This window comes from Urocampus carinirostris, chromosome 2, assembly GCF_059441175.1.
Source record: "Urocampus carinirostris isolate Australia breed hairy pipefish chromosome 2, RoL_Ucar_1.0, whole genome shotgun sequence".
Lineage (NCBI taxonomy): Eukaryota > Metazoa > Chordata > Actinopteri > Syngnathiformes > Syngnathidae > Urocampus > Urocampus carinirostris.
The window spans coordinates 67,488,580-67,509,077 of record NC_142350.1 but is presented as its reverse complement, the minus strand read 5'-3'; the positions used below and the strand labels follow the sequence as shown (position 1 = coordinate 67,509,077).

General features: G+C 41.5%; 1 long non-coding RNA gene across 1 annotated transcript in view; it reads right to left on the bottom strand.

Annotated features, from left to right (window-relative positions):
• Positions 1 to 605: 605 nt before the first annotated feature.
• The window catches only part of LOC148373078 (uncharacterized), a 98,597-nt gene continuing 78,704 nt past the window's right edge, over positions 606 to 20,498 (bottom strand). Inside the window, exon 4 of the long non-coding RNA XR_015849669.1 lies at positions 606 to 704. This is a non-coding gene — a long non-coding RNA (uncharacterized LOC148373078). The remainder of the gene's footprint in view (positions 705 to 20,498) is intronic.

Sequence of the window (20,498 nt, the reverse complement as noted above, 5' to 3'; positions counted from 1 at the left end):
GTTTCCATAGCAACGTCTTTCAGCCACCCTAATGCACTGGCGACAGCAAAAACACTCATGCACGCTTCTCCTTTTGCGCCCCAAACTTTGACGTACACTCTTCATTTTTTGCACCAAATGCATATGTTGACTATTTTCTTTGCACTATGATGACTATTTTGCATAATTGCACAAACCCTTACGATACCAAACTGTATTACGATACCAAACTGTACGTAAGATCCTACATGCCAACTATTCTTGTGTAAATATTGTGTAAATTATAACTATAACCTTATCCTTCTTGTTTTATAACCTTATCTTCTCTGTTCCTTTATCTTCTTGGCTTTTTTGACCTCACTGTGAATGTGTGAACCTGGAGTGTCATGCCCAATTTTGTTGTCACAATACCTTAACCCATTTTGTAACAATGAGAATAAAGGTATATTCTATTCTTTTCATCTGCAGACGGACGCACACAAAATACTCAAAACATCGTTTTATTCCGCTTTTCAGTCTTCCACCCTAACTTTGAAATTCATGCGCGCCGGAGTGACTTCAAAGTGTAACCTGTCTCAGTCTTCACTCAGTGATTTCACATAAGATACAAGGTAGTATCTTGACAAAGGGGACCGGTGTGCGTTTGTGTGTGTTTAGTTCCTTAGGTTACCTGTTGCCTTTTATCTGTGACCCAGAGAGAAAATAAGAGTATCGGCTCCATCATCCTGGTAAAAGACAGAAAAGATGACAAGGGTGAGTGCACGTGGGTGTGCACGAGTAGAAATCCCTGTATGTGTGTTTTATATATATATCTTTATTTCTACCGATGCAAAATCAGGCAAATTCAGTGCAAACCAATTGCGCACTACCCAGAGCTTTTCCGCGCACAAGAAAATCGAGCCAGCTTACAAAAATCAGGGCTCCAAATTGATAATTAAGAAGCCAATTAAGTCAAAGTGACAGTGCATGAAGGTAAAAAATACACGGGTTCCCCTGACGTTGTGTTCTAAAAGTAGAACGAAGTTGAGTAGAGTTAGTAGAGTTTTTCGAGAACCGGCTTCTTCAGCTTGGCTCACTAAAAGGAACCGGCTCTTTCGGGTCCCAAACGGCTCTTCAGGTTGTTTTTGCTTCTTCCATCCCTATATGACCAAATATAATGTAAAATTATGCACAAAATGACTTAAAGGAAGGGGGGGTAGAAAAATACCAAAATGAAAAAGTAGTGAAAAGGTGAGGAGAAAGAAACAAAAAGAAGAGAAAAATGAAGGAAAATTTCAGAAAAAAAGCCAGAAGAAAAGAAAAGAAAGAAACAAAGGAAAAAAAGTAAAGAGAGAGAGCAAAAAGAAAAGAGTAGCAGCTAGGAAAAAATAAACACAATGAATTTTTTTAAAGGAATTTAAAAGAAATAGAAAAAAAAAGGGAAAAAGAAGTAATAGTTTGTGTTGCATTCAAATGATTTCCAATGATACCAAGTCAATCTTGTTGCCAACATTGTACTTCCACTAAAAATATAATAATGACTTAGTTGCCACACTTGGGATTGCTGTTGCTCACTGTTGTTTCAAGCGTTGCTCACAGACTTTGTGTGAACGCTCAGACCCGTAAGGAAAATTACAGGGACCATTGCTCGCGTCACAGTTTTGGGTCCGCTGGAAAATATAGAAGGAAGCCACATACCTAAACTGCATGTGCATGAAAGTAAAAATACCAGGGTTCCCCTGACACCGTGTTCTAAATGCGGTATTTGGAAGTCAAGGTCGAAGTAGAACAAAGTTGAGTAAAGTCGGTAGAGTTTTTCGAGAACCGGCTTCTTCGGCTCGGCTCACTAAAAGGAACCGGCTCTTTCGGGTCCTAAACGGCTCTTCGGGTGGTTTTTGCTTCTTTCATCCCTACACGACCAAATATTATTAAAAAAACTCTGCCACTGGGTGAAATCAAATTTAATACCAAGTCTCATCTCATCTCATTAGCCGTACCGCTTATCCTCATTAGGGTCGCGGGGGGGCTGGAGCCCATTCCAGCCATCTCCGGGCAGTGGGCAGGGGACACCCTGAACTGGTTGCCAGCCAATCGCAGGGCACACAGGGACAGACAACTCACTCGCTCATTCACACCTAGGGACAATTTGGACCGGCCAATTAACCTGAAAATGCATGTTTTTGGAACGTGGGAGGAAACCGGAGTTCCCGGAGGAAACCCACGCAGGCACGGGGAGAACATACAAACTCCGCACAGGAAGTCTGGAGCTGGATTTGAACCCACGACAGGTTCCCATGACATGAACTGTGCCGCACAAGCGCTAACCACTGCGCCGCCGTGCTGCCCTTAATACCAAGTCAACCAAGAAAAAAAAAAAAAAAAAAAAAAAAAGATGTTTACAGTACTTTAGGGATCCTCGGTCAAAACTGTCGGATCATTACTAATTCCAGAGAACCTTTCAGTCTTATTCAAGAAGCATTTTTACCAGAAGGTACGAAAAGTGACTTTCTGATCAGGTGTAAACCTTTTCATTTAAAACATAATTGCTATACTCATGACCATTTTTGAGTGTAGCATCATAAAAACACGTGTTTGTAAAAATGTACTTGGTACTCCCAGGTGGTAGACATTTGATAAATATTGATTTGAGTTTGCCCTGCAACTGGCTGGCAAGCAGTTGAGGGGTGTCCCCTGCCCATTGCCCGAAGATAGCTGGGATTGTCAAGAACCAGAACAGGACCCAATCGCGTGACGTTCTCACACAATTGGGTTTTACGGGAAATGGGGAGTCATGCACGTTAGGCAGCCGGTCCGATGTGGAAAGACAGGAAGCCGGAAACTGACAAGATCGATTCCAATTGCCCGAATTGATACCGGACAGATGGGGTCGATACCAGACAGGACGGGATAGACAAGATAGATAACGAATCAGGATAACAAAATAAACAGGAGAAACTAGACGGGAACAAAAACAGGAGAAAATAACAAACAGGACAAAAACAGACAGAGTCAAAACTGGAACCCGATATTAAACAGGACAAAAATAAGCGGGAACGATACCGGACATGAAATACTGGCAGGAATATAGGACCGAATCAGAACCCATGTCTTGTGGGGCAGAAATTCCTGAGCTTAAAACACACAGAAAGCCAATCTCTCTACAAGCCGCAGCTGGAACCACACGGGCAGGGCCAATTGGGCACCATGGTAACCGTGACACACACGGGCGCGGCCAATTGGGCGCCATGGCAACCATGACAGGGATGGGCTCCAGCACCCCCGCGACCCTACTGAGGATAAGCGGTGCAGATAATGGATAGATGGATACTTTGAGTTTGTGTTGACAAATTTAAAACCTTCGAAATTGGATTCAAGACATTTTAATGCCATAGAAGGCCTTATTTCTAGAATAATGAATGCAATATCTTTTAAGACTTTTCAAGGAACCACGAGAACTCTGAAAATAAACATGTATAAGCACAAAAAGTTTTTGGGTTTATTCCAGCAGTGGGGATTTTGTCGTTTGCTAAAAATCAGTATGGCATTGAAGCGAATTTCTCATGATTACCGATATGCTTCACCTATGCCCGCTCCTTTGGCGACAACTGCCTCGGACTCCGATTGGCTCCCTGTCACTATTTTAACCCTCGTCTATCTGTCACCCGTTGTTAGTCCGTTTGCGAACCTCAGTTTACCCTAGGCAAGCATTTTCGACCCGGTCTCACTCCTGTTCTTGCTCCCGTCTGTTTCCTGGCTTTGACACGTTTTTTTTTTATCTTGACCACCTCTACTCTCCTCTCCTGGCTTTCGACTCGTTGCTGATCCCGACCACGTATTTTGCTCTCCTGTCTACTGATCCGTAAAAGCAGATAGGCGCAATTGAAAATGCAGGATAAGTGCTCTTTGAACACTTATTGGACACTTATTGTCATGATTACTGATGTGAAGCACCTATCCCTGCTCGTTTTGGCACCAACTGCCTCAGACTCTGATTGGCTCCCTGTCCCTAATTAAACCCACTCCTTTCTGTCAACTGTTGTCAGTCCGTCTCTGAACCTCAGTTTACTCTAGGCAAGCTTTTTTTTCGACCCTGTCTCACTCCTGTTTTTGCTCCCGTCTGTTTCCCGGCTTTGACCCGTGTTATTACTCTCCTCTCCTGGCTTTCGACTCGTTGCTGATCCCAACCACATATTTTGCTCTCCTGTCCCGGTTACTGATCCGTAAAAGCAGATAGGCACAATTGAAAATGCAGCATAAATGCTCTTTGAACACTTATTGTCATGATTACTGATGTGAAGCACCTATCCCTGCTCGTTTTGGCACCAACTGCCTCAGACTCTGATTGGCTCCCTGTCCCTAATTAAACCCACTCCTTTCTGTCAACTGTTGTCAGTCCGTCTCTGAACCTCAGTTTACTCTAGGCAAGCTTTTTTTTCGACCCTGTCACACTCCTGTTTTTGCTCCCGTCTGTTTCCCGGCTTTGACCCGTGTTATTACTCTCCTCTCCTGGCTTTCGACTCGTTGCTGATCCCAACCACATATTTTGCTCTCCTGTCCCGGTTACTGATCCGTAAAAGCAGATAGGCACAATTGAAAATGCAGCATAAATGCTCTTTGAACACTTATTGGACACTTATTGTCATGATTACTGATGTGAAGCACCTATCCCTGCTCGTTTTGGCTCCCTGTCCCTATTTAAACCCACTCCTTTCTGTCACCTGTTGTCAGTCTGCGAACCCCAGTGTATACTAGGCAAGCTTTTTTTTCGACCCTGACTCACTCCCGTCTGTTTGCCGGCTTCGACCCGTTTTTTGATCTGAACCACGTCTACTCCCCTCTCCTGGCTTTCATCTCGTTGCCAATCCCGACCACGTATTTTGCTCTCCTGTCCCGGCTACTGACCCGTTTTTTTTCGCCCCCGACACCGCCATCGCTTGCCACCTCCGCGTTCAGAGCAGCCTGCTTCCCGCGACCAGCGATCACCGGATGGTGTGTGCAATCCTTTCCATTCTTTCCAATAAAATTGAGAGAAACGTACGCAACGTGGTCCTGTCTCTGTTTTGGTCCTGACAGAATTTCCACGACATACAAATATTTACTTTGATGAACCTAAACACATTCGCTCCATTGACTAAACTGGCCTCGACCCAACATCTCCCCTTTCACTCCTTCCTCTATTATCCGTCTCTTCTTCAGCTGCTGGCATCTTGTCAGCCCGGCAGGACAATACTACCGGATTCGGGTTGCTTGGCGCTCGTGTTCCTGTATTTGACCTGCTGACTTTGCGAACGCTTGGCCTGCTGCGCCGTGCTTATTCAGGCTGCAGCTTCGGACCGTGTGTGGGATTACGTTTGAGGCACATGATAAACACACACGTGGTTATTTTAACACGGCGGTGTAGGTTTCAGGTCCCTGAGCGGATGAGTCCAGGTGGAATAGCAATAGAGATGAGGCTTCAGTGTGTTTTGTGGGCAGCGACAGGGGTGACGCGTTCCTGGAACGTCATACAGTCATCGTTACCAGGTTAGATGTGTAGATAGAGATAGATAGATAGCTAGATAGATGTCTAGATAGAGATGGTTAGATGTCTAGATAGATGTCTAGATAGATGTCTAGATAGAGGTCTAGATAGATGTCTAGATAGATGTCTAGATAGATGTCTAGATAGATGTCTAGATAGATGTCTAGATAGATGTCTAGATAGATGTCTAGATAGATGTCTAGATAGATAGCTTTCTAGATGGATAGATGTCTAGATAGATAGATGGATTGATGTCTAGATAGATAGATGGATTGATGTCGAGATAGATAGATGGATTGATGTCGAGATAGATGTCTAGATAGATAGATGGATAGATGTCTAGATAGATAGATGGATAGATGTCTAGATAGATAGATGGATAGATGTCTAGATAGATAGATGGATTGATGTCAAGATAGATGTCTAGATGGATTGATGTCGAGATAGATGTCTAGATAGATAGATGGATAGATGTCTAGATAGATAGATGGATAGATGTCTAGATAGATAGATGGATAGATGTCTAGATAGATAGATGGATTGATGTCAAGATAGATGTCTAGATGGATTGATGTCGAGATAGATGTCTAGATAGATAGATGGATAGATGTCTAGATAGATAGATGGATAGATGTCTAGATAGATAGATGGATAGATGTCTAGATGTCTATATAGATGTTTAGATGTCTAGATAGATGTTTAGATGTCTAGATAGATGTCTAGATGTCTAGATAGATGTCTAGATAGATGTCTAGATAGATGGAGAGATGTCTAGATATATAGATGTCTAGATAGATAGATGTCTAGATAGAAGTCTAGATAGATAGATGTCTAGATAGAGTCCTAGATAAATAGATGGATAGATGTCTAAATAGATGTCTAGATAGATAGATGTCTAGATGTCTATATAGATAGATAGGGGAAGCAGGTCGCTCTGAATGCGGAAGTGGCACTTTCGTGACGAGCGATGGCGGTGTCGGGAAAGGTAAAAACGGGTCAGTAGCAGGGACAGTAGAGCAATAAACGTGGTCGGGATCAGCAAAGAGTCGAAAGCCAGGAGAGGAGCGTAGACGTGGTCAAGATCAAAAAACAGGTCGAAGCCGGGGAACAGACGGCAGCAACAACAGGAGTGAGTCAGGGTTGTAAAGTTTGCCTAGCATAAACTGAGGTTCGCAGACGGACTGACAACAGGTGACAGATAGATGTGGGTTCCAATAATGCCAGGGAGCCAATCAGAGTCCGAGGCAGTTGGCGCCAAAGGAGCGGGCACAGGTGCTTCACATCGGTAATCATGACAGTATGAACTTCATTATACTCTCTTTTATTTTGAATGAGATGTATGTTCTTGGTGTTGGGTTTTTTCCATATACATTGAATGAATGAAAGAATGAAAGCTTTATTCGAACATCAAAATAAAAACAGAAGAAAAACAATAACTCAACAACAACAATAACAAAATAAGATGCTTATATTTCCTACCCCTTCATCTTCCCTATTAAATACATCAATTATAATAACAACAATTGTAATGATATTAATAATAACAGTTATGATATGAGAATAGCAACAATAACACAACTATTAACTATTCCCAATCCCTCGCACCACTCATACCCCACCCTCCTCATCAATGTATTACTCCAGGAACGTTCCTTTGTATTTAACCCTGAACAAGTGAATAGTTGGACATTGTTTGATCTCGTATTGTAAATTGTTCCTAAGTTTGACTCCGCACACAGACACACACATACTTTTCCTGGTGGTTCTCACCTTTGGGATTATGAATTCACGACAGCCACTTAATTTATAATTTCCCTCTTTCCCAGGGGCGTCAAACATGCGGCCCGGGGCCCAGATCAGGCCCGCTAAGGGATTGAATCTGGCCTGCGAGACAACGCTCAGAGAAGCGCAAGAGTAAAACGAGCTGCAGGTTTAAATATGTCCACTTGATGTTGTCAAAGCCAGGTGCCTCTCACAAAGACGGTGTACCGGTACTTGAATTTATTTGTTTTTCTCTCTCTCTCTCGCGCTCTCTCTCTCTCTATCTCTCTTTTCCTCCCTTTTTCTCTCACTCTCTGTGTCTCTCTCTCTCTTTCACTTTCTGTGTCTCTTTCTTTGTTTCTCTTTGTCTCTTTCTCTCTCTGTGTCTTTTTACCTTCTTTTGCTCTCTTTTCCATTTTTCCTTTTCACTTTCACTCTCTCCTGCTTTCCCCTTCTCTCTTTCTACCATTCTCTCTTTCTCTCCTCTTTTCTCTCCTTCCCTCTTTCTCTCTTTCTATTTTTCTTTGGATATCATTCTTTCTCTCTCTTTCTTCCCCCCTCTCTCATTATTTGACTTTATATCTTTTTTTCTCACATTCTCTCTCCCTTTATCTTCTCTCTCTCTCTCTCTCTTTCTTCCCCCCTCTCTCACTATTTGTCTTTATATCTTTTTTTTTCTCACATTCTCTCTCCCTCTCTCTTCTCTCTCTCTCTTTCTGCCTTTCTCTCTTTCATTGTCCCACTCTCTCTCTTTTTCTCTCCTTTACTTTGTCTTATTTCTTCCTCTCTTTTTCTTTCTCTCTAATATTCTAGTCCGGCCCCCGAAAGAATGTTTGTTGTATCGTGTGGCCCCCGACGTAAAATGAGTTTGACACCCCTGCTCTTTCCGAATGAATAATTTATGGATGTTTTCTGGCACTATGTTTTTGTTGACTTTAGACAGCACAAAAATTTTACTAAATCATCTAATTTTAATCATTTGGACCGCAGAAATAAAATAATAGTATGATCTTGATATCCTACCCTGTGTATGGTTCTCCCAAAAAGGTGACAGACTACAGTGCGACTTATATCGGGTTTTTCCTTCTTGATTATGCACTTATTGGCCGGTGCAACTAATACAGTGGAACCTCCGTTTTCGAACGCCTCTCCGATCGAACAAATCGGAGTCCGACCAAAAATTTCGAAAAATTCTTGCTACGCTGTTCGGTCGAAAAATCGGAATTCGGACGCCGGTAATGCGTGAGTGCGTATGCTAAGGTGCCATGCTGAGCGGCGTAGGGTGTTTTAGCCCCTTATTATGCCTCCGAAGAAAGTCAGTGCAAGCAGCAAAGTTGCTACAGGTAAAAAAAGAAAAGTAGTGCGTACAACTATTGCATTTAAGAAAAAAATAATAGCAAAATATGAAGGAGGTGTGTAAGTGTCTGATCTTGCTAGGGAATACAGCATGGCTAAATCTACGATCAGCACGATACTAAAGAATAAGGAGGCTGTGAAATCTAGTAATGTGGCTAAGGGAGTGAGTGCTCTATATGATTTTCCTCTCCCCACCGTCCACCTGCGCCTTCTGCTGACCACCACAAAGGTGCGAAATCCTATTCATAATTCTTTTCTTTATCCTTTTTTTTTTATTTTTACACGTTCATGTTAGCGTCATCTTTCGTACGGAAGATTACGATAACGTGAACGTACGATTAGCCCGGGTTAGCTTTGCGTTAGACATTCAAGGTAAACATTCAGGGTGTTGGAACGGATTAAAACGATTTACATTATTTTTAAAGGGAAAAATGGTTTCGGTGATCGAACAAATCGTTTTTTGAGTAGGGTCCTGGAACGGATCATGGTTGAGAACTGTACTCCGGAGCGATTTATAGTATGGAAAAGACGATAACGAGTAACTAACTACTTGTTTCAGACACAACGATTGTGAGTGTGCGCTTGTTGAAGCAGCGGCGTACGCCTTTAACATCTCCACGATGCAAAGAATGCAGGGCGAGTGATCCCAGGCGCAGTTGTCGGCCATAAGGACACCAGAGCGGCCGTCGGAGATTTACACGTCGGCCCTTTGAGGCCTTTTCGGATGCCGGCACAGAGCGAAAGTAGAAAGAGAGCCGCGGCGTCATCCAAATATTTAGGGTGACTTCAAGGGGGCGTTCCAAATACACCGCCCACCAGTCTCCCCTTAAAATAAAACTTGAATTTCTGTTTATGAAGCAAAGTTTACTTAGCTTGGAGCCAGTACACAAATATTTGGGACTGGCTTCATCAGCAGGCGATTAGCATATGCTCAGGTTGAAGTGTAATTGAAGACGGATGTAAAAATAGTTGACATCTCCGAGTGGGACGACGAAGAGGAAGACATAAAATAGTTTGGGCTTTGGTTAAAGGTGTGGAGAAGGATCAACTTTGGGGATGACGTTTCATATATGAGCCCCTAGTCCCCACTCCCAACTTCAACTTCTCTATTTCTCTCTTTCAATTCAAGCACTTTTCAAACCTTGAAAACACAACAATAAAATTTAAGGATTTTCAAGTATTTCAAGCTATGCGTAGAAGGTGTGAAACAAGTGGATGTCTAGATAGATAGATAGATAGGTGTCTAGATAGGCGCAGTACACACACGTTACTTTGCATGGAAGGTGTGAAAAAAGTGGATGTCTAGATAGATAGATGTCTAGATAGAGAAATGTAGATGGATGTCTAGATGTCTAGATGGATAGATGTCTAGATAGAGAAATGTAGATAGATGTTTAGATAGGCGCAGTACACACGCGTTACTTTGCATGGAAGGTGTGAAACAAGTGGATGTCTAGATAGATAGATAGATAGATGTCTAGATAGAGAAATGTAGATGGATGTCTAGATGGATAGATGTCTAGATAGAGATAGGTAGATAGATGTCTAGATAGAGAAATGTAGATAGATGTTTAGATAGGCGCAGTACACACACGTTACTTTGCATGGAAGGTGTGAAACAAGTGGATGTCTAGATAGATAGATAGATAGATAGATGTCTAGATAGAGAAATGTAGATGGATGTCTAGATGGATAGATGTCTAGATAGAGATAGGTAGATAGATGTCTAGATAGAGAAATGTAGATAGATGTTTAGATAGGCGCAGTACACACACGTTACTTTGCATGGAAGGTGTGAAACAAGTGGATGTCTAGATAGATAGATAGATGTCTAGATAGAGAAATGTAGATGGGTGTCTAGATGTCTAGATGGATAGATGTCTAGATAGAGATAGGTAGATAGATGTCTAGATAGAGAAATGTAGATAGATGTTTAGATAGGCGCAGTACACACACGTTACTTTGCATGGAAGGTGTGAAACAAGTGGATGTCTAGATAGATAGATAGATAGATAGATGTCTAGATAGAGAAATGTAGATGGATGTCTAGATGGATAGATGTCTAGATAGAGATAGGTAGATAGATGTCTAGATAGAGAAATGTAGATAGATGTTTAGATAGGCGCAGTACACACACGTTACTTTGCATGGAAGGTGTGAAACAAGTGGATGTCTAGATAGATAGATAGATGTCTAGATAGAGAAATGTAGATGGGTGTCTAGATGTCTAGATGGATAGATGTCTAGATAGAGATAGGTAGATAGATGTCTAGATAGAGAAATGTAGATAGATGTTTAGATAGGCGCAGTACACACACGTTACTTTGCATGGAAGGTGTGAAACAAGTGGATGTCTAGATAGATAGATAGATAGATGTCTAGATGGGTAGATAGATGTCTAAATAGATAGATGTCTAGATGTCTAAAGATAGATGTCTAGATAGGCGCAGTACACACACGTTACTTTGCATAGAAGGTTTGAAAAAAGTGGATGTCTAGATAGATAGATAGATAGATAGATGTCTAGATAAAGATAGATAGATGTCTAGATAGAGATAGGTAGATATATGTCAAAATAGAGATAGGTAGATAGATGTCTAGATAGATAGATAGATGTTTAGATAGAGATAGGTAGATAGATGTCTAGATAGAGAAATGTAGATAGATGTTTAGATGTCTAGATAGATAGATAGATATCTAGATAGGCGCAGTACACACACGTTACTTTGCATAGAAGGTGTGAAACAAGTGGATGTCTAGATAGATAGATAGATAGATGTCTAGATATAGATAGATAGATAGATAGATAGATAGATAGATAGATAGATGTCTAGATAGAGATAGGTAGATAGATGTCTAGATATCTTGATAGATAGGTGTCTAGATAGGCGCAGTACACACACGTTACTTTGCATGGAAGGTGTAAAACAAGTGGATGTCTAGATAGATAGATAGATGTCTAGCTAGAGATAGGTAGATGTCTAGATAGAGGAATGTAGATAGATGTCTAGATGTATAGATGTTTAGATAGAGAAATGTAGATAGATGTCTAGATAGACAGATGTCTAGATAGGTGCAGTACACACACGTTACTTTGCATAGAAGGTGTGAAACAAGTGGATGTCTAGTTAGATAGATAGATGTCTAGAGAGATAGATAGATAGATGTCTAGATAGAGATAGATAGATGTCTGGATAGAGATAGGTAGATAGATGTCTAGACAGATAGATGTCTAGATGTCTAAAGATAGATGTCTAGATAGAGATATATATAGATGTCTAGATAAAGAGATAGATGTCTAGATAGAGATAGATAGATATAGGTTGATAGATGTCTAGATAGAAATAGGTAGATAGATGTCTAGATAGATAGATGTCTAGATAGATGTCTAGATAAGCGTAGTACACACACGTTACTTTGCATCGAAGGTGTGAAACAAGTAGATACAAGCTTGCGAATGGATAAAACAACGAAAGCCAGGGCCTGGGCCTAAAACAGGGACTATTTTTCCTTGGCGGAGGTCTTGACTGGACTTCCCCAGTCATGAGCGCATCATGTGACTTGTGATGGCAGGACAGTAACCGTGTTTGTCCTGCAGCAACTGTTGCAGTATTTGTTTTTCCAGTTTGTCAGACAACAAAATGTCGACGGCTCACATGACGGAAACAAAAGTAGAAGCTTCAGACGGAAGAGACCAATTACTACGAGTTGTCAATCAAAGCCGCTCTCGGTCCGCCCGGACGGTTGATGGACGCGTAAGAAAAACGACACTTAGTGCAGGCGTGTCCAAAGTCCAGCCCGGGGGCCAGTTACGGCCCGTGATCAAATTTCTACTGGCCCGCGGCTTCTGTCATAAAAATGAAAATATGTGGCCCGGCAGTAATGTTGACAACAGTATCAAATAAATTTGTACCCTCCAAAAAAATAATCACCATCAGTGTTCATTTTACCTGTTAAAAGTGATGGGTCCCGGGGACTGGCATGCTCAAAAATCTATGGGTCCCAACAGAGATCTATGGCTCCCCAAAATTTTGTGTTATCTAGTTCGAAATTGTATATCGGCGACAAATATATCATATAAATCGATATATTCATTCAGTTTTAATCATAAAATTATGAATTCATTTTCTGCATCAAATTATTGTTTGTAATATACTGATTAAATGGATCACCACAACCCTGTTTTTTTTTTCATTTTCTCCTTTTATACTTCCTTTTTTTCTTAACTTTTTTATACAAAGACATTCGTAATATAATGGATCAAAGCAAGTGAGCCGTTGGAGAGCCGGCTCTCTTGAATGAGTTGAGCCGAAAAAGCCGGTTCTCTGAAAAGAGACGGACTTCCTTTCACTACACAACTTGAACTCGTTAGACTCGATTTGCCGTTTCGTGATAGTCGGTGTATACAAGACAACAGTGAGAGAAGCGCAAGAGGAAAATGAGCTGTAGTTTCAAATATTTCCACCGAATGTCACCTAAGCCAGTTAAATTGCAAAAACAATTGTGGTAGTATTTCTCCATTTCTCTCTGATTCAATTCTTTTTTATTTATTTCTCCCTCTTTTTCTTTCTCCTGTTCACTCCATCTTTCTCTCTTTTTCTCTATTTCTCTCTCATTCTCTAACTCTTTCTTTTTCACTGTCTTGCTCTTTTTTATTTTCTTTCTTTAATGTACACTTTAATTTGCTTTCTATTTTTCTCTTTTTTCTCACCCTCTTTCCCTTTTTTGACCTCTGTCTCTATTGTTGTTTTGTTTTCAGTGCAGGGATGCTGCTAAAAGTGTGAATTTCCCTGCAGGGATGAATAATAATCGCTCTCTTTTTCACCTCGCTGTGTCTCTTTTTCTCCTTCTGACTCTTTCTGTCGTTTCACTTCTCTTATTCTTTTTATCTTTCTCTTTTTTCACTTTCGTTTTCTCTCTCTATTCATTTCCCCCTTCTTCTCCATTCCTATCTCTATTCTGCTGTCTCTTTTTCTCTTTTCCCTATTTCTCTTTCACTCTCAACCTTTCTTTTTCTCTGTCTTGCTCTCTTTTTATTCTCTCTCTCTAATTTCACTTTAATTCTCTCTCTTTCTATTTTTCTTCCTTTCCTTTTTTGACCCTTCTCTCTCTTTCACCTCACTTTGTCTCTTTTTCTCCTTCTGACTCTTTCTGTCGTTTCACTTCTCTTATTCTTTTTATCTTTCTCTTTTTTCACTTTTGTTTTCTCTCTCTATTCATTTCCCCCTTCTTCTCCATTCCTATCTCTATTCTGCTCTCTCTTTTTCTCTTTTCCCTATTTCTCTTTCACTCTCAACCTTTCTTTTTCTCTGTCTTGCTCTCTTTTTATTCTCTCTCTCTAATTTACACTTTAATTCTCTCTCTTTCTATTTTTCTTCCTTTCCTTTTTTGACCCTTCTCTCTCTTTCACCTCACTTTGTCTCTTTTTCTCCTGCTGACTCTTTCTCTCTGTCATTTCACTTCCCTTATTCTTTTTATCTTTCTTTTTTACTTTCTTTTTCTCTCTATATTCATTTCCCCCTTCTTCTCCATTCCTATCTCTATTCTGCTCTCTCTTTTTTTCTCACTGTTACTCTGTCTCCCTTGTTCTCCCCATCTGTTTATCGCTCTCTCTTTCTCTCTTTTTCTCCCTTTCTCTTTCTCTTAAACTTACTATTCCGGCCCCCGTGAGATTTTTTTGATAGCATTTGTGGATCTCAGTTAAAATGAGTTTGACACCTCTGGATTAGATCCAGTTGAAGTTCTTAGGCTTTGAAAACAGACTGGTACATAGTAAAAAAAGGTACATATTGGGGGAAAAAAAGCGGTTGTAGCGAATGTGAAACATATTCTGGAGGAGACGAATACGTCATATTCGCGACAGCCCTGTCGATAGTCATAAAGCTATAGCTGCAGTCTCAGAGCATTCGGCACACCGAACACTGGAAAGGCACGCATGCCCTCCATGTTTTTACGTCCCCGTTGTGGATTTACTGCAGGTTTGGCCTCGACAGGCCTGATGCTTCCGAGCAGGTGAATAGTTCGTGTTTATCTCAAGGGGAAAGTTAGCCGGCGGCTCGTCAGTCCCAAAGTGCGGAAGGACGAAAGTCAGAAAAATGGACGGCCATGCACTCAGATCAATCCATCCAGAGCCCTGCTCTCTAGTTGTCCCCTTGCATATTTCAATCCTGTTGGCTACGAATATAAAAACGAAATAATGGCGATTGTTACAAATTGCTTATTATTCAGATTCAGATTCAGATCTATTTTATTGTCATTCTAGTACACGTGTATACAGAACGAAATGTCGATACATCTGACCCGCACAGTTTCCTCGAATGTACAGATATAAGTAAAAGTTGTATTGTATTATGGCTACGTATAGTATTTTACCATAGTGCCGATAGTGCAAGAGGAGTAGCTAAACAGATGTGCAAAATGGGCATTCAGGTTAACAAGTCAGGTAAACAGTAACAGTAACACTGTAACAATAACGCTGTAAGTACAATAGTGCAGAGAGCAAATGTGCAAGGAGTGGCAAGCTATAAAGAACTGCCAGTAGTGCAAAAAGTCAGATTAGCAGCCGTTAAGATTTAGGTTAACTATATGTTAGATTGACCATTTAACAGTCTAATGGCCAGGGGGACTAGACTACTGCGGAACCTGGTGGTCCTGCACCGCACACTGCAGTACCTCTTCCCAGAGGCTAGCAGAGTGAACAGTCCATGATGGGGGTGAGAGGGGTCCCCGATAATGTTCTTAGCATGGGATAGGCAGCGCTTCTGGCCAATGTCCTGAATGGAGGGAAGTGTAGTCCCGATTATTTTCTCTGCTGTCCTCGTTACCCTCCTCACACTACCCCAGTCGGTAGCGCTGCAGCCTCCACACCACACAGAGATACAGCTGGTCAGGATACTCTCTATGGTGCCCCTGTAGAATGTGATGAGGGAGGGTGGGGGCAGGTGGGCTCTCCTCATCCTCCACAGGAAGTACAGGCGCTGCTGTGCCCTCTTAACCAGTGATGCAGTGTTCTGCACCGCTTATCCTCAATAGGGTCGCGGGGGTGCTGGAGCCCATCCCAGCTGTCTTCAGGGAGTGGGCAGGGGACTCCCTGAACTGCTTGCCATACCATAAGACTCTTAAATAATAGAATATACCCAGGGATACCATACTGACCTGTTCTAAGGTGGAGATAGCAAAATGAAATTGCCGTATAACAAGGGATAGAAACTATTTCGGGACCAGAACAGAGATAAGACCCACTTGCGTTATGTTTCTCTCAGTTTTATTAGAGGAAAGGAAAGGGTTGCACCCATGATCCACTGATCGCTGGACGCGGGAACCAGGTCGTTCTGAACGCGGAACTGGGACTTCCGTGGCGAGCGATGGCGGTGTCGGGAAGGAAAAAAAAACGGGCAGGAGAGCAATAAACGTGGTCGGGATCAGAAGCGGGACGAAAGCCAGGAGTGGAGAGTAGACGTGGTCAGGATAAAAAAAACGAGTCGAAGCCGGGAAAAAGACGGGAGCAAAAGCAGGTGGGAGTCAGGTTTGAAAAAGCTTGAGCTGGTTCAATAGATTTGTATGTAGTTATTTTGTTTTTGCATTTTTGATAAACTAGCATGAAATAAAACCGAAGCTTTAGTTTGCCGCCAAAATAAACCAGGAAGCTTTACTCCCTCAAATCAGGTGGAATTCCCTAAATGAACCGAAGTTTATATTTCGGGGACATGCGGCGAGCGAAAGTGAAGCTGAACAAAATAGCACCGGAAAGAAAATTTAATTCTGCAAATTCTTCCTGTGCGGAGTTTGTATGTTCTCCCCGTGCTTGCGTGGGTTTCCTCCGGGCACTCCGATTTCCTCCCACATTCCAAAAACATGCGTGTCAGGTGAATTGGCCGGTCCAAATTGTCCCTAGGTGGGAATGAGCGAGTGAGTTGTCTGTCCCTGCGTGCCCTGCGACCGGCTGGCAACTAGTTCAGGGTGTCCCCTGCCCACTGCCCGGAGATGGCTGGGATGGGCTCCAGGACTCCCGCGACCCTACTGAGGATAAGCGGTACAGATAATGGATGGATGGATGGATGGATGGGGAGCATGCAAGTTAGGCAGCGGTCTGGCTTGGAAAGACGGGAAGCCAGAGACCAACGAGATTGATACCAATTGTCCGACCAGATATTGGACAGATGGGGTCGATACGGAACAGACAGGATTGATATTGAAACAGGATATTAAAATTAAACAGGACAAACAAGATGGGAATGAAAACTGGAGAGAATAATAAACTGGACATAAATGGACAGGAACGAAACTGGACACCGATATTAAACATAACAAAATAAACGGGAACAAAACCGGACAGGAAATACCAACAGGAAACAGGGCCGAGTCAAAACCCACGTCTTGCGGGGCAGAGGTTTGTTGACAGACTGACAAAGGAAGAGTGAGAGCACTGGGCTTAAAAAGACAGAAAGCCAATATGTCAACAAGCCTCAGCTGGCGCCACACAGGCGGGGCATTGGGCGCAATGGCAACCGCGAAAAAAACAAAAAAACAAAGAATGACAAGAGAGAGAAAAGCCCGACCAGCCTAACCTCATGCTTGACATTTTAAGCCCGAACCAAGATCTAACCTCTAACGGAAACGTTAATATTTTCAATTTGTATTTTATTCTTTTGAATTTTCAGGGATTTCTTTTGATGTTCGACTTTATATCGTTTCAGTGTGTGAAAATCTTTTTTTTTTTTTTTCTAAAACTGACTATTTTGATTTTGCTTCATGTGTTATTAAGGGATCCCTGGCTCTTCTCAGTGATCTGAGCAAAAATAGCCTGTTTTCTAAATAGAGCTGTCCTCTTGGGTGCGACCAGCAGGGGGTGGTGACGAGCCACCAGAGCAAGCGTGTCTGTGTCATTTTAACGCACTTTTTTATTTATTGTGTGGTCTATAGACTCAGACTGACAAGAAACATGGCAATTGCAAAAATTTCAAGCATTTTAAGGCACTTTACCCAAAATTCAAGCATTTTCCTGACCTTGAAAACTCAACATTAAAATTCATATGATTTTCAAGGATTTCAATCACCCATACGAACCCCAAACCTAGATTTAAAAATAACACCTGACGATACAAAACAATTATATAATGAACATTTCTGCCCTTCCGTAAGTCACCCAGCCCATGTGCCAACTTTTGGGAGGAGCTCATTCACTGCTTACACTGGTAATCAGATTAAAGTAATCTGATTACTGTCAGTAAACAAACACCCACATGGACTGTTTGCATCTTCTTTAGATTCCAATAAGAGACAAGTGACAGGTGGACAGAATGAACATGATTTACCAGTCTAACATGATAGTAGACCCCTGCAATATGGCAGCGCGGCCATATAACATATTCAGTTTGCGGTATAGACAATAAATTACTTTGTGTTGCCTAAAACCTATAAGAATCAAACCTTGCGGTGTTCATGCGTATTTAAGTCTTTAACATGCCTTTAAAATGCTGGTCTGCTGTTAGTGTGCGTCAAAGCCTTATCAAAAACATATGCTGTTGGTTGAATTACCTCCCACAATGCCTTTCTCCTCATTCAGAGTGAGTTTTGTCTTGACTTTGCGAGCCGGTGATACGAAACTATTTCTTGTACTTTATTTATAGGCTTCATGATCCCTAGGCTTTTAGTAATTCTGAAGGGGCAAGCAAAAACAAGCTACCCATCGAAAGAAAGCTTGTGATTATCGTGAAATATGATGGGACATGAATAGCTAACCCTCCTATAGTCGTAACCAATCTACTGACGAGACAAATGTTAGAAATGAAAACGCAATTAAAGCAAGGAAATCTTGGAAGGGGAGGTTTTTAAAGCAGCTTTTTTTTTAATGCGCCATTGCCATCTGCTTCCCCTTCGTCATTTACCTGCTACTCTAGTTGACCACCTCTATTTACATCACACTAAAGCGAAAAAAAAAAAATCATTTTTATCTATAATGAAATAAGCAAAATGGCCTGGCAGTGCCGGCCGGATAGAAGATTGGGTTGGGCTGCTTTGAGTGGTTGTCGGCAGGATCTGCAGTACCCGGTACTTCCGCCAGGGGCGTTAGAGACCCCATAAAAGCAGAATTTGTTGGTATTTTTTGGGAGTACCTTGACACCAAACCTAGTTAAAGCCAGCTATGTAATTTTCCACGAAAAAAACTGTTCAGTGGTTTGGTAGGCATCACATACAAACACACACGCACAGAAAACAGGATTTGTAAAGCAGTTTAGATTATACTGAATGCTATACACACATATTGCACATAAGTAGTGCTCACAATACACTATTTAGTTGTTTTTACGTTTTATATCCTGGGAACAAAGGGTTTGTAACACATTAGCACAGGTTTTTATCCCCTGCTAATCATCAATTTTGATAGATAGATGTCTAGATAGACAGATAGATGTCTAGATAGATAGAGATAGATAGGTGTCTAGATAGATGTATAGATAGATAGATGTCTAGATAAGTGTCTAAATGGGTGTCTAGATAGAGATAGATAGGTGTCTAAATAGATAGAGATGGATAGGTGTCTAGATAGGTGTCTAGATAGATAGATGTCTGGATAGATAGATGTCTGGATAGATGTCGAGATAGATAGGTGTCGAGATAGTTGTCCAGAAGGATAGATTTCTAGATGTCTAGATGGATAAATAGTCCAGATAGATAGTCCAGATAGATAGTCCAGATAGATAATCTAGATAGATAATCTAGTTAGATAATCTAGATAGATAATCTAGATAGATAGTCCAGATATAGTCTAGATAGATAGTCCAGATAGATAGATAGATAGTCCAGATATAGTCTAGATAGATAGTCCAGATAGATAGATAGATAGTCCAGATAGATAGTCTAGATGTCCAGATAGATAGTCTAGATGTCCAGATAGATAGTCTAGATGTCCAGATAGATGGATAGATGTCCAGATAGTCTAGATGTCTAAATATATAGATAGGATAGAACTCAGAACAGATACAAGTCGTATCCCAGAGGTCTACTGTATTTTAGTCGATTTCTACAACTAACAGCCAATCGCATAGTCAATATTAATTTTGGTTATTGAGCCAAAATGCAAATGTTTGAAACCTAGCGATTTATTTAAATGGCATCATTCCCTCGACTTTCACAGTGACGTTCCACTTACAATCGCTCTGATTTTTGGCACGTTTCCCTGCTTTACGTGAAAAGTTCCCCATGGCGGAGCTAATTGTGTACTTAGTGGTAAGATGAAGTGAAGTAATTGATGCCCTCACCCAGGTAAATAATGACATGCCCCCCTCCTCTGGAGCCTGAAGTCTGACTCAGAAGATATGTAAGTGCTCCACTCTGTGCCATAAATAATCTCATGCGCACACTTACGGCTTTGGAGGGTGTGACGGGACAAGTTGAGATGAAAGCGTCCCGTCTGCTGGCGTCTTATTAGAAAGCTTTTAAAAGTGCAAACACGCGCCAGCACAAAATACACTGTCCTGACATGTGTGCACGCAGGGTTGGGTAGGGTTACTTTAACTGGATTACTTTCAATTACTTTTGGATGACTCCAATACCAAATATGCTCACAAAAGACACTAAATAGGAATAAAATGACTACATTTTGTGCAGGCTTGGGGAGTAACGGAACACATGGAACGGCAAAAAGCTGTTTGGATTGATTTTCATTTTGTTTCTGTCGCATTTTATGTTCGTTTTGCCGGAGATCAAAGAGATCAAAGCCAGGAGAGACAGCTTACCACGTATTGTGAGTCATCATTTTATGTGAATTTCCCTTCGGGGATGAATAAAGTATCTATCTATCTATCTATCTATCTATCTTTTCCTGGAGGTTCTCACCTTTGGGATTTTGAATTTACTACAGCCCCGTAAGTTATAACTTCCCTCTTTCCGAGTGAATGAT